The 14,279-nt window shown below is 41.8% G+C and overlaps 1 pseudogene; it reads right to left on the bottom strand.

Annotated features, from left to right (window-relative positions):
• Positions 1–5,082: 5,082 nt before the first annotated feature.
• LOC126417253 (5S ribosomal RNA) lies at positions 5,083–5,200 on the bottom strand (annotated as a pseudogene).
• Positions 5,201–14,279: the final 9,079 nt, after the last annotated feature.

The raw sequence follows: 14,279 nt of genomic DNA, 5'->3' as shown, positions 1-14,279 counted from the left end.
GTTAGTCTCAGCAGATGCGAATTGTCAGCGGAACCATGAGATCAACCCCTACACAGTGGCTGCCAATTCTGCGCCACATACCACCTGCGGACCTAAGTCGGAAGAATGTTCTTCTCCGGCAAAATAGGAAGATACTCGACAACGCCCAGCTCCCTATACACTGCGACATGCCTGACCTGGAAAGAAACAGGCTTAGGTCGAGACATCCAACAATGATAACAGCCAAGGAATTGCAAAGTAAAAACTTCGATGCAATAAAGACCTGGAGGGAAGAGTGGCGAGAGGTGTGCCCTGAGCATTGTCAAGCTCTCCCCTGCATCACTGAGAGACCGGCCGGATATGTACTCCCAAGTAAAATATGGTCATCCCTTAGCAGAATACGGACAAACCACGGAAGAAGTGCAGATACCCTTTACAAATGGTGAAAAACACCAACTCCCAACTGTGGCTGCGGAGCCAGCAAACAGATCATCCGCCACATCGTCCAAGAGTGCGACAGAAGACCATGCAGTGGCAAGTTCAGTCATTTTCTGATGGCAACAGACGCCACAAAAGACTTTTTATATAATCTTGATGTTTGTATTTAATTGTATTGACCATATATAATCTTGATGTCTCTATTTAATTGTACTGCCCATTATCTGTACGTTTTATTGTGCTTTTTACGTATATCTTTGTTTAAACATTTGTAAGAAGCGTAACATGATGTGCAATACCATACGCTAAATAAATGTTAGTTTCAGAGTTATAAACGATTCAAAACTGGCGGTATTTTGTTACACAAGAAAGTTCGATCGGCGAAAGAATTGAACATAATGTCTGAAATTAAACGCAAATATGAATTGCATGGAGATAATACATTTAACATTGATCTACAGCTTCAGTCTTCCTTAGCATTACTCCAAAACTTAGCACATTATGTCGGTTGACAGTTGAGGAGGTAATTTAAAAGCAGAACCCTAATTACCGATGAGCAACGTAATCTAAAGAAGGCTAGCATTTACACTCCAGTTATTAGCAACCGGAGGCTTTTATTTTAGAAATTGTTTCGCATTTAAATAGCTTAGATAGTTGCTGATATATGTGGTGACATATGTGAAACATATCAATTATTTTATTGCAGTACGTACAAGGAACATAATGTCAATAAAGTATGACTTATTAAATGTAAAATATACAGACGGACATGTCACATAGGCTGCTTTATAAAATCCATATGTAGTTTGTCAGGGGGCTGACAGGGTGATTGTGGGAAACCGATATTTATATTCTCCTATCACCGAGATTACATTCTCTCCGTATCGATCTAGCGATCACGTAGCTCCTGTCAATAAGCAAAAGTAGTTCCCACGCTAAAACAGCAGACCAATGATCTGTCTTATGTGGATTCTCTAATCTCTCTGTGTTGCCAGCGCCTAAGAGCAGAGGACGCTGACTTCCTCTGGTAATTCGCTCAGAGATCACAATCAGCGGAACACGGGCGAGCGCCAGCGAACGTGAACCGAACATGTCCGAATTCTGTTCTGTCGCGCATGCCTGCTGTTTAGACAAGGGTAATTTGTCCTTCGCTGATGCTCGATTCCTTTTGAACGCTCAAGCGTAAACTGATGTTATCGCTCGGCTGAAATATAGAGCGTATCGGGGGTATAAGTGCAGATATTTCTATTGATGACTCAGGACATAAGAATTTACTTCATTTTCTGACTAATAATTACAGCTGTTTTTAGATTGGTTAGTTCCTCAAAGTCCATGTACCTACATGTTTAGTTTGACGTTGATACTACATCAGAATATTTTATGATCTGAATATGACAGAAGCCGAAACCCGTAATAGTGAAGTTGTAATGTTATGTGAGCCTCACTGCCCTTTTTTTAAACTAATTTGTGCCTGATTTTATTCTGAGAAGCTCAGTAATGTATGTAAGTACCGTAAATGTAAATGTGATTTAAAAAGTACTTGAAGTGATGCGCAGCTGGACAGCAAGAAACTCTTTAGCGCGCAATCCCCGCCACGGCAGTAGTTGTGAATCTTTCAGTATGGACTCTAAAAATAAAGACAATTGATTTATAAAAAAGAAAAAGGGGAGTGTTGATCTGTACCTTGTGGAAAGAGGACGTGTTGTTAGGCCGTCGCTCAGAACGTATTGTTACATGTGATGAAAATTGCTATTGTAGTGATAAAACTGAGTAAAGTTTGTGTAAGAGTTGCCAAAGATTTATGTATTCAAATTTTCTGGAAGTGAGGAATAGAAATATCTTGTTTTTTGAAAAGGAGGTGAACTTCATTGTCGTCGCCGGCTATCAATCGACAAATTGTAAGTATACAAAGTTCACTAAAACACAGGAAAGGAAATGCATTTTCTATAGTTTTCATTCAATACGTAACAACCTCTCATAATTTCTTAATTACAGTTATTGGATTATGATCTTGTACACTAGTATGGTGCTGAACTCCACTGACCAATTTTGATGTAGCAGGACGTGTAGTTTCAAGGAAGTTTGTGTGCCAAGCAATCTCCTTTTCTCACAAAAAGCAGAGTGCTGTTTGATCGTTTTTACTTACAACAGTGGTCCCTTCGGTATGATAAGCTACGAAAACTTGGGCTCAAAGCTATCCGCAATACGGCCAAGTAACCAACAGAGTCGTACCTTAAATCTTAAAGAACAATAACTTCCTCCAAATTACAATACATCACCAACTGGTGCAGAAGCTGATTGTTTAAGGAGGCAGCAACCAAAATTCAAGTATCAGTTACGACTTAAAGTAAAGTCTCAACCAAATTAATCTCTCTCTCTCCAAACACATATATAAATATTCATATTAGTAAGATAAAAGTCATTTCATAAAGTGTTAAATTTTGTGTGACCAAGACGGACCTGTAAAATAAAGTGCGAAAAATATGATCACGGACTCATTTTCAGACTTTGTCTTCAGTTGATTAACGTTTATTTTACCATGGGTAGCAGATGAGGTGCTGAATTGTGGACAGGTGGACAGCAAAACGGATACTCTTTACTGACAGGCGTAGTCCACTTCACGGCGCAGTTATGACTGCACAGAAAACACCAGGTTGTAAATTATGTGATGTATCTGCAGGAAGACTGTTAGACGCAGAGAAACAACATCTAACACACTGAAGTGGCTTCATATTATCGCACCAATTGTCACAATATGTGTTCTTATACCCGTAACACTCTGTATTTACCAGCAGCAAACACAGAAACAATGGAACTTCGTAACTGTATTGCAGAGGGAGAAGAGGGGATGGGATTTGGGGCAGTGTTGCCACAATATAGCCAATCACACTTAACACATCATTATGGAAATGATCAATAAACTGCAGTGAGAGATATTACAAGACAAACGCTGTATATCTTGGTGAGTTTTACTGGTGAAACTGTGAGAGGGTACATTCCAGGAAGAGGCGAGCAACGTATTACTTCTCTCAGCGTAAGGCTCGCGGTCTCGTAAACTAACATGTGCTGGCCACATGCGCCTCCAAATCCACATCCAGCGCCGCCTGTGGGCTGAGGATGACACAGCGGCCGGTCGGCACCGTTGGGCCCTCATGACCTGTTCGAGCGGAGTTTAGTTTTAGCATACGGCTCGAGAAATTCCAATAACAAAAAAATCAGAGAAGTTAGAGTTCGTAAGGAAGCATACTGACAATCACTTTCGCCAGCCGCTGTGGCCGAGCGGTTCTAGGTGCTTCAGTACGGAACCGTGCTGTTGCTACGGTCGCAGGTTCGATTCCTTAGGTTAGTTAGGTTTAAGTAGTTCTAAGTTCTAGGGGACTGATGACCTCAGATGTTAAGTCCCATAGTGCTCTGAGCCATTTGAATCATTTGAAACAATCACTTTCCCCGTGGATCTGTCACGACTGGAAGAGTGGAGGGGAGAATGTGTAGTTGTACTAAAAGTACGCTCCACTACACAGCTTGAGGTGGATGCGGAGTGTACAAGAGTATTCAGATCAAGACATTGAAAGAACTGTGGTTGGCGACTGGCCTCTACTACTTGACTCGCTGAAATGTCGAAAACAAACTTATTTCAATAGGAGTACAATCGCACATGTTTACAAGGACTGGGCTTTGGGAGAAACAGATGCCCTCCAAAAGAAGAAGATACAGTGTCTACAAACAACGAGAGGCGTTCTATAGGTAATGCAACACTTTTTTTCTGAAAGCAGGTTGCTTTTATTTAGGATTCCAATACAGAATATTATTCCTCGCTCTTTTGGCTATAGAACTCTATTTTTCAACATAATCTCCGTTCAAGGCTTTATTCCATCTTACTGGGAGGGCCTTTAAACTCGCATGGTACCACTCTACTGGTCTACGTCGGAACCAACGTCTTGCTGCATCAATAACCTCCCCATCATCCATGTAGCGAAACCTTCACTGTGCCAAACAGATGAAATCGGACGGTGCGAGTTCTGCACTATAGGGTCAATACGAAAGTATAGTTCTATGAAGTTTTGTGAGCTCCTCTTGGCTGCACAGACTTGTGTGTGACCTTGCGTTGTCATGGAGAAGTTCGTTTGCATTTTTGTGGCGGCAAGCATGCTGAATTGTTTCCTCAATTTCCTGAGGGTAGCATAATACACTTCAGATCCTATCGTTGCTCCATAAGGGAGAATTGGGAGTTGGATTGCATTCTCGACTGAAATTTATTCATTGTAAAGTCATGCATAGTTTTCTTTAAGTACTCCGCCTTCAGGCCACAAGTGGCCCATCGAGACCATCCGACCGCCGTGTCATCCTCAGTGAAAATGCGGATAGGAGGGGCGTGTGTTCAGCACACCGTTCTCCCGGTCGTTATGATGGTTTTCTGTGACCGGAGCAGCTACTATTCGGTCGAGTAGCTCCTCAATTGGCATCACGAGGCTGAGGTTCAAATGGTTCTGAGCATTATGGGACTTAACATCTGAGGTCATCAGTCCCCTAGAACTTCTAACTAACGTAAGGACATCACACACATCCATACCCGAGGCAGGATTCGAACCTGTGACCGTAGCGGTCGTGAGGTACCAGACTGAAGCGCCTAGAATCGCTCGGCAAGGCTGAGGGCACCCCGAAAAATGGCAACAGCGCATGGCCGCCCGGACGGTCACCCATCCAAGTGCCGGCCACGCCCAAGGGCGCTTAACTTCGGTGATCTGACGGGAACCGGTGTATCAACTGCGGCAAGGCCGCTGCCCAGAGTTTTCTTTACCTAGCGAGGTAATAACGCCATTGTTTTGCTCATAATAGATAGAGAACACCACTACTTTCGCAAATATCGCTGAAGGACACAACTGACATCAGCCACACTTTTTGATGATTGGTTTATTTTGCTATAACTGGTTTCGGGCCTGGGTCCATCATCAGGTGGCAGCAAGGATTATAGCATCATCTTTTTCTTTGGTGCCCTAGCTGTAATGCATAAAGGAAAACTTTTCTCAATTAAGTAAATGCAATGACGTTTTATACAGGGCGGCCCACTTAAACATTTCAGCGCAAGTAGCTCTGCAACAACAATAAGTATTGAAAAACGACTAACACGGGGCACATGAAAGTAAATGCTACGAGGTTCTAGGCGCGCAGTCCGGAACCGCGCGACTGCTACGGTCGCAGGTTCGAATCCTGCCGCGGGCATGGATGTGTGTGATGTCGTTAGGTTAGTTAAGTTTAAGTAGTTCTAAGTTCTAGGGAACTGATGACCACAGATGTTAACTCCCATAGTGCTCAGAGCCATTTGAACCATTTTAAATGCTCCGAGACATTCTAAATCGTAAATAAATGTTAGTTTCAAGGCAGACTTAAGTTTTTTTTTTTTAATGGACACCCCATATTGTTTCTAATGCAATCAGTAACATGAAAAATCACAAAAAGGGTGGCGTTGGTTGCATCACCATAATCAGTTACATCCTGAGAAACTGCAAAACGAAGTTAACACTCGAAATAAACGAAACGCGCTGCTGTTGCACATCTCTAGGTCAAAGCGTGAGCCCGACGCTGTGATTGACGTACTAAGATGCAACAAACGCTGTACTTATTGCTATCTACACTGTTATTAAGTGAAATGGAAACAATGTAGGTGTCCAGTCAGACGGCTACGTAAAATTATTATTCACCCTTCTGTTAGATCCTTGACGTTTACCCTAGTCGCTGATACTCGGTTTTTGGTTACCGTCATATTCATTCTAATATGTAATAAAGATTAATAAACCACGAACGAGTAAACCCATTCCTTATTTTTCATTGTTTGTGACTGGACATTTGTCTTATTTCCAATGCACTTAATAACTGTGTAAATAGAAATAAGTACCGCGTAGTACGTCAGTCACATCGCGTTTACGAGCAACGACAAGTTCACACTTGCGTCTCGGAATGTACAGTAGCGGCGCTGTTCAGTTATTTCAAGCGTCAACTTCACTTCGCAATTTCCCGGGATGTAACTGACTTACTGTGATGAAACCAATGCCATTCTTTTGGTGATTTTTCATGTAATTGATTGCGCAAGAAGTAATGCGATAAGTCCATTAAAAAAAGAAAACCATAATTTTGCGTTGAAAATAATGTTTGCTTGTATTTAGAATGTCACATAGTATTTACTTTTATGAGCCCCTGACTTACATTTATGCCCATGAAAGTCGTTTCTCAATACCTATTGTTGTTCCAGAGCTACTTGCACTGAAACGAGTAAATGGAGCACCCTGTATAATGTAAAGTTTTTCTAAAGACTAAATTCATGAATGAATATTCTGTTATATTATGGGATCAAAATAATTTGAAATTTGTTCAACAAATCATTGCTGCCATCTGACATCGGTCTCAGTCCTGGAAATAATTACAGCGAAATAAAGCATTAATATAAAAGTGTGGTTAGTGAGTGCTTTCCTTCAGTAACATTTACGATTTTGGATAAAATCAAGTTTTGTAGGTTTTTTTCAAATAAGTAGAACTGAGAAGCTGTGAGGAGTGACCTGATCTCATAGCAAAAAACTCATTTATAATATTGAAAATTTATGTAAACAAGAGAGACAGAAATGTCTCACTACGAAATGTTGAGGCCAGAAAATATCGTGTCATAGACACGATATTATAAGAAAAATTTGGTTTTCTGTCTAGCACATATACCACGGTTTACCAGGCCTTTTCACTAATAGTTCTTTTCCTATAGGAGCTACGCAGTTTCTACCTGCACAGTACTGCTTCCTGGATAGTAAGTAGTCATCATCATGATCTTGGACAGTTTCCAGCCTCTGGTAGGGTCTGTTTGGAACATAATCCTTGCCATCGTCTTCTGTCTTGACACCAACTCTCCGTCTTCATCTTGGTCCAGTCTTCTCCTTTTTTCTGGACGTTTTCCTCCATCCTTTCAGCCATCTGTCTCTCAGTCTTCCTCTTGGTCTCTTTCCTCCTTATACCCTCATAACCATTCGGGTTCGGGAGTTCTTCAAAATACTCCTTCCACATATTCTTGAGCTCCTTCTTATTCTCTACATCTTAGCCACTTTTGTTCACCATTTGGGCATAATCTGTCGCACCATTTTTCCTCTTACTTTTAATTATCCCCTATAACACATTTTTTGAACCTTCACTCTCCTCCTCTATCATTCTGGTCCACTGTTCCATCCACTTTCTTCTCTGCTCCGCCACCACTCTTTTTGCTTCTTTCTTTCTTTCTTGCTTGTACTGAGGCGTTCAGACAGTCGTTTTTCCCTCGCGCGATCCGCAAGTGTAACAGAGGGGGAAGGGGGGGGGGGATATGACTCTGGCACGAATAGTGCCCTCCGGAGTATATATGCAGATGTAGATGTAGATACTCTTCTCTTGTCTCTACTGTTCTCTTCTGGAACCATACCCCAAAGGCTCTATTCTTCTTCTGTACTATATCCTTTGTTTCATCATTCCACCAGGGTGTTTCTTTCCATCTCTTTTTGTTGCTTGTCCTCCCACATATTGCTTCCGTGGCACTTTCTAATGTTCTCTTGAATCTACCCCATTCCTCTCCTACCGTTTTTGGTTCATCCTTTGGGATGCTTTCCTTTACTACTTGTAGCTACTGTAGCCTGCTTTCTTCCTCCTTTAACATCCATACCATTATACGTCTATCCTGGTTTTCTGTCCCTTTATTGTCCTTAGTCCCTCTCAGGCACATTACCAGCAAACGGTGGTCTCTATCAAAGGCCTCTGATGGTATTACCTTAATCTCAATGATGTTCCTATTCAACTCACTTTTGTACAGGAAGTAGTCAACTGTCGACTTTCTCTTTAAGTCTTGACTGGACCAGGTAATCTTGTGGCTCTCTCTTTTTCTGAACCAAGAGTTCCCAACCAGCAAGCCATTCCTTTGACAGAACTCTTTCACCTTCCCCATTTCGCCAGCCCCAACCCTCTGGTCCAAGCATACTTCTGCATCCTTGTCTTTCTCTTCCAATGTGTGCATTTAAATCCCCCGTTACTATCACATTCTTCCTTCCCATCTCCTTGTGCATTTTCTCTTCAAACTCTTGCTTCTCCTCAGAAGTGCAAGCCATCTGCGGCGCATATACTTGTATTGCCTCTATGGTCGTCCCCTTGAGTGATATTTTGATCTTCATCATCCTATCACTTACCCTCTCCACTTCCTCTTTTAATCCGTCTCTTACTACTATTCTCACTCCATTTCTCCATCTCTCCTCATTTCCACTCCAGTACAGTCGGTAGCTTTTCCTCAGTTCTCTCCTTCCTTCTCCTTTACATCTCGTTTCAGCTAACCCCAATAGGTCTAACTTCCTTCTTTCCATTATGTCTACCATCTCCTCCACCTTTCCAGTCAATGTTTGTATGTTTAATGTTCCAAATCTTACTCCTTGTTTATAGCCAGTTCGTCGTCGGTTAAATCCGTCCCTTCCGAGGCCCGTTCTATTTTTGAAAACAGAAATCATAATCCACTACTGCCTTGCTGGGCCTATCGTAGATTCACCAGAGCCCCGTTAACCGTCACTTTTCAGGGTTCTTTTAGGACCTGCACAGCTACCGTAGCGGTCCCGGGGCACACACAGTCCCCATTCTACCTCACTCCTACAGGCAATCCCCTACTCCATGACGTTGCCCATCTCCCACGACTTGGACGACGGGTTGGACTTGTGCATCAAATTTGGTTGATATCGATCCAGTGGTTTAGGAGGAGATAAGGGACGTACACATATACATACATGCATCCATTTTTATACACTACTGGCCATTAAAATTGCTACACCACGAAGATGACGTGCTACAGACGCGAAATTTAACCGACGGGAAGAAGATGCTGTGATATGTAAATGATTAGCTTTTCAGAGCATTCACACAAGGTTAGCATCGGTGGCGACACCTACAACGTGCTGACATGAGGAAAGTTTCCAACCGATTTCTCATGTACAAGCAGCAGTTGACCGGCGTTGCCTGGTGAAACGTTGTTGTGGTGCCTCGTGTAAGGAGGAGAAATGCGTACCATCACGTTTCTGACTTTGATAAAGGTCGTATTGTAGCCTATCGCGATTGCGGTTTATCGTATCGCGACATTGCTGCTCGCGTTGGCAGAGATCCAATAACTGTTAGCAGAATATGGAATCGGTGGGTTCAGGAGGGCAATACGGAACGCCGTGCTGGGTCCCAACGGCCTCGTATCACTAGCAGTCGAGATGACAGGCATCTTATCCGCATGGTTGTAACGGATCGTGCAGCCACGTCTCGATCCCTGAGTCAACAGATGGGGACGTTTGCAAGACAACAACCATCTGCACGAACAGTTCGACGACGTTTGCAGCAGCATGGACTATCAGCTCGGAGACCACGGCTGCGGTTACCCTTGACGCTGCATCACAGGCAGGATGGCCTGCAATGGTCTACTCAACGACGAACCTGGGTGCACGAATGGCAAAACGTCATTTTTTCGGATGAATCCAGGTTATGTTTACAGCATCATGATGGTCGCATCCGTGTTTGTGCGACATCGCGGTGAACGCACGTTGGAAGCGTGTATTCGTCATCGCCATACTGGCGCATCACCCAGCGTGATATTATGGGGTGTCATTGGTTACACGTCTCGGTCAACACTTGTTCGCATTGACGGCACTTTGAACAGTGGACTTTACATTTCAGATGTGTTACGACCCGTGGCTATACCCTTCATTCGATCCCTGCGAAACCCTACATTTGAGCAGAATAATGGACGACCGCATGTTGCAGGTCCTGCACGGGCCTTTCTGGAGACAGAAAATGTTCGACTGCTACCCTGGCCAGCACATTCTCCAGATCTTTCACCAACTGATAACGTCTGGTCAATGGTGGCCGAGCAACTGACTCGTCACAATACGCCAGTCACTACTCTTGATCAACTGTGGTATCGTTTTGAAGCTGCATGGGCAGCTGTACCTGTACACGCCATCCAAGCTCTGTTTGACTCAATGCACAGGCGTATCGAGGCCGTTATTACGGCCAGAGTTGTTGTTGTGGGTACTTTTTTCTTAGGATCTATGCACCCAAATTGCGTGAAAATGTAATCACATGTCAGTTCTAGAATAATATATTTGTCCAATGGATACCCTTTTATCATCTGCATTTCTTCTTGGTGTAGCAATTTTAATGGCCAGTAGTGTATTTGTATATGATATAGATGACGCCAAAAAATGACAATTTAATCGAAATAACAACAATAAAAACAGCCATTTCATCAACATATCGTCACTAACTGAGAACTTGTCGCCGCGCGTGATTAGCCGAGTTGTCTGAGGCGCTGCAGTCATGGACTGTGCGGCTGGTCCCGGCGGAGGTTCGAGTCCTCCCTCGGGCATGGGTGTGTATTTGTCCTTTGGATAATTTAAGTAGTGTGTATGCTTAGGGACTGATGACCTTAGCAGTTAAGTCCCATAAGATTTCACACACATTTGAACATTTTTCTTGAGCACTCGTCTTTCTGAGCTATACAAGAAAATTTAAAGTGCTCAGGTTCTGAATACCCGCTGTGTTTTACATGTCAAAAGGGAAACCGTCGTTTATGTGTTTCTGAGGACCATCATTTATTTAAGAGAAAATTCTGATTTTCCTGTTTGTGCTCCCTCATTGCTGTTATCGTCTCCAGTTTAGGAAACTCACGCCAATTATATACCTAGGATGTTATTGTTGTGAGTAGGTTCTTACAAAAAGCTCCCTATTACGCAACCTGCAGTAAAATAATATTATCATACTGCCACATTATTATCATTAAGCTTTTAGAAGACTTAGCGTTTGCTGCAAACAGAATTTTTCTATAATTTGAACCTATTGTGATAACTAAAACAGCATAGTCAACGTTCAGATAGAGCGGCTGCGATACAGTTAGCTGAAGTTTTTTTTAAAGAAAACCAGTCAATCTTCCCTTTTGGGACCTGCAACTGTGTTCTTATTTACGATAGCACAGTAAGAAGCAATGAAATACTTTGAAGTTGTGATGTATGAGTGTTGTATTAGCAGACTTTCCGTTACCTATTTACTACAAATGTAGAGGGTATGGCAAAACATCAGATGGTTTTTAATTAATGATAAGTCACCTATGGCATAACATTGCCATTGCTTCATTCACAAGTACTGTTGTTCAGGCGATGTAGCTTCAGTAGACACGGAGCTATGGTTGTCTAAGTAACGTGGCGGTAATATATTTTTTTAAAACTGGTGGTTCTTGAGTTGTAACTCCACGTTGGTTGCGCCAGTACCTCAACATGGATCGAAGAGGATGCGTTTCATACTGTAACACAATTAAAGTTTGGATGAAAATCTGCAGAAAAATAGTCCAGCTCTGAAACGAAAGTCAACAAGTTGTCGTCGTAAGTAACACCAACAGAACAACACACGGAGCGTATGTAAGTCTCACCGGCCGCTCATAACCACTCTTTTGCTAAGCATAACTCTGATCGCAGCATAAGGTTCAAATGGCTCTGAGCACTATGGGACTTAACATCTGAGGTCATCAGTCCCCTATAACTTAGAACTACATAAACCTAACTACCCTAAGGACATCACACACATCCACGCCCGAGGCAGGATTCGAACCTGCGACCGCAGCGGTCGCGCGGTTCCAGACTGCAGCGCCTAGAATCACTCGGCCACATCGGTCGGCGCAGCATAAGGCGAATACTTCTACTTCATCACTTTTTCATCGTTACAAAATGACTGAGGTTCAGTAATGAAAGGCTCGGATTAAGCAAAACGAGTAATATTTTCAGAAAAAGGCTTGAAGTGGTGTGTTAAGCTTCTCATGATGAGCGATGAAGCTCATTTCAGTTTATCTGCTTTTGTCAACCATCACAACATTCTTGGCTGGCCGAATAAAAATGCTAAAGAAATACATGAATGCCCCCTTCATTGTAACGAAGTGACAGTGCGGTGCGGAGGCACGGAAAAGTACGTGATTGGATCATATGTCTTCGAGGAAGATGGCTGAGAAGCAGCTACAGTGACTGCCAATAAATGAGAATTTGTAATTTATTAAGTAAGGTTCCCGTCAGACTTCCATAAAATATTTTATTAGTGACTAGTTTTGAACAACATTTCTGTTCATTCTTAAACCATTATCTACGTTAGAAGGAAGAATACATTTGCGTGAGACGAAATACAAAATTTTCAAACTTTTTGTGTGCACAGATTACAGTAGTGCAAAAACTATTTTATGACGTACCTGCATTTTCCATGTCTGACTGTACATAATAGATTTGTTTTTACATCAGATGAATATAACAAAGCTATTTGAATGTATTATGGTTGTCGTGCTAAATTCAAAATTCGAAAGGCATCTGTAGTTGTTCAAACATACATTAAAAATCTGACAGGTGCCCTCAGTTCTTTATTATATATTCATATGCTCTGTCTCCCAGGGATCATAATGTTGAAACTAAATACGTGAGCACTGTGATTATAAAGGACTCATAAATTGTTACATTATTTTATAAATTACTGATATGTCATCAGCTAACTGATTCATCGAATCATGACTCATTTTTAAGAAGAACAAAAAAAATATTGTGTTAAATATCTGACTGCACGTTCATCAGTTCGTCCGAATCATTTACCCTCGGTTCACATACTTCCCATTTTTTAAGTGCGTCTAACTTCATTCCTTTAAGGGCTAAATTCAAAATGTTCATAGTAGATTCAGTACTACCTGCTGTATGTTTTGTGGATGGCAAATGATGGCCAAACCAAAAGCAGTCTTGATATTTTGTCTGATACGTTCTTCGTATCTAGTTCTAAACTTCCGACCAGTTTGACCGACCAGTTTGGTGTATGTAGAAACGCTCTCATGTTCCACATTGTAATCTATAATGCCTAAATCGCGACCCGAATGTGGTTCCAGCAAGATAGGGCAACTGCTCACACAACCAATGTCGTGATGCATATTTGAGAATTACATTCTCTAACCACCTAATTTCTAGTATAAATAATCTTTTTCTGTGGGTACCTTACATCGAGAGTGTACGCAAACAAAGACTGAACGCTGGACGAATTTAAAAGAGTTATATGTCAGTTAATCTCTGCCAAACCAAATAATTTTTTGACAGCATCAGTAGGAATCTTCAAGAGTGTATAGCAAAGCATGGATACCACTAAGATAACATTATTTTCGAAAACCAAGGCTTTGTTAAAATGGTGTGTATTAAATTACGTAATAGCAACTGAAACAATAAGACATTTTGCCGCACCCTGTACACATAAATGTCAGTTTTTATCCTTATATCACGTATATAATTACGATTTCTGTATCTGAAGAATATAAGATGAAAGTAGTTTCTTTCTTTTTTTCATTTGTGTTTATTATATCCTCGAAAACGGTGCATGACGAAATGAAACACTAGCTTATGCAAAAAAGATTGGGTGGTTGATTTTTTGAAGGAAAACCACTCAGAATCTAAATGAACATGTTGAGGCACATTCTCAGTTCGGATTTTCCCAAATACGCATCCATAATCTTAACCACATCGTAATCTCACGGCGGGTCGGTTTTATTATTATTTCGGTGCATTTTAAAATAAAGAGCAAAGAGCATCAACTGGTAATTTCTGTTCGATTCGGAAAAAATGTGTGCTTCAGCTGTCACTTTCTGTTTCAGCCTTTCCTGATTTAGTTGAGTACACTTTTGGTGAATATGTCTGCTAATCGTGAAGCTTTAGCCCCAAAGAGCGCCTGTCAGTGGGATGTCGGTTATTCGTTGTCTAATTTCCATCCGCATACGGGCATTTACCCAGCAAACGAATCCCACGATAAGACGTTTCCCTTAACCTGTCAAACATTTCATG

This window comes from Schistocerca serialis, chromosome 8, assembly GCF_023864345.2.
Source record: "Schistocerca serialis cubense isolate TAMUIC-IGC-003099 chromosome 8, iqSchSeri2.2, whole genome shotgun sequence".
Lineage (NCBI taxonomy): Eukaryota > Metazoa > Arthropoda > Insecta > Orthoptera > Acrididae > Schistocerca > Schistocerca serialis.
The sequence above is the reverse complement of the archived record's forward strand: the minus strand, read 5'-3'. Positions and strand labels throughout refer to the sequence as shown.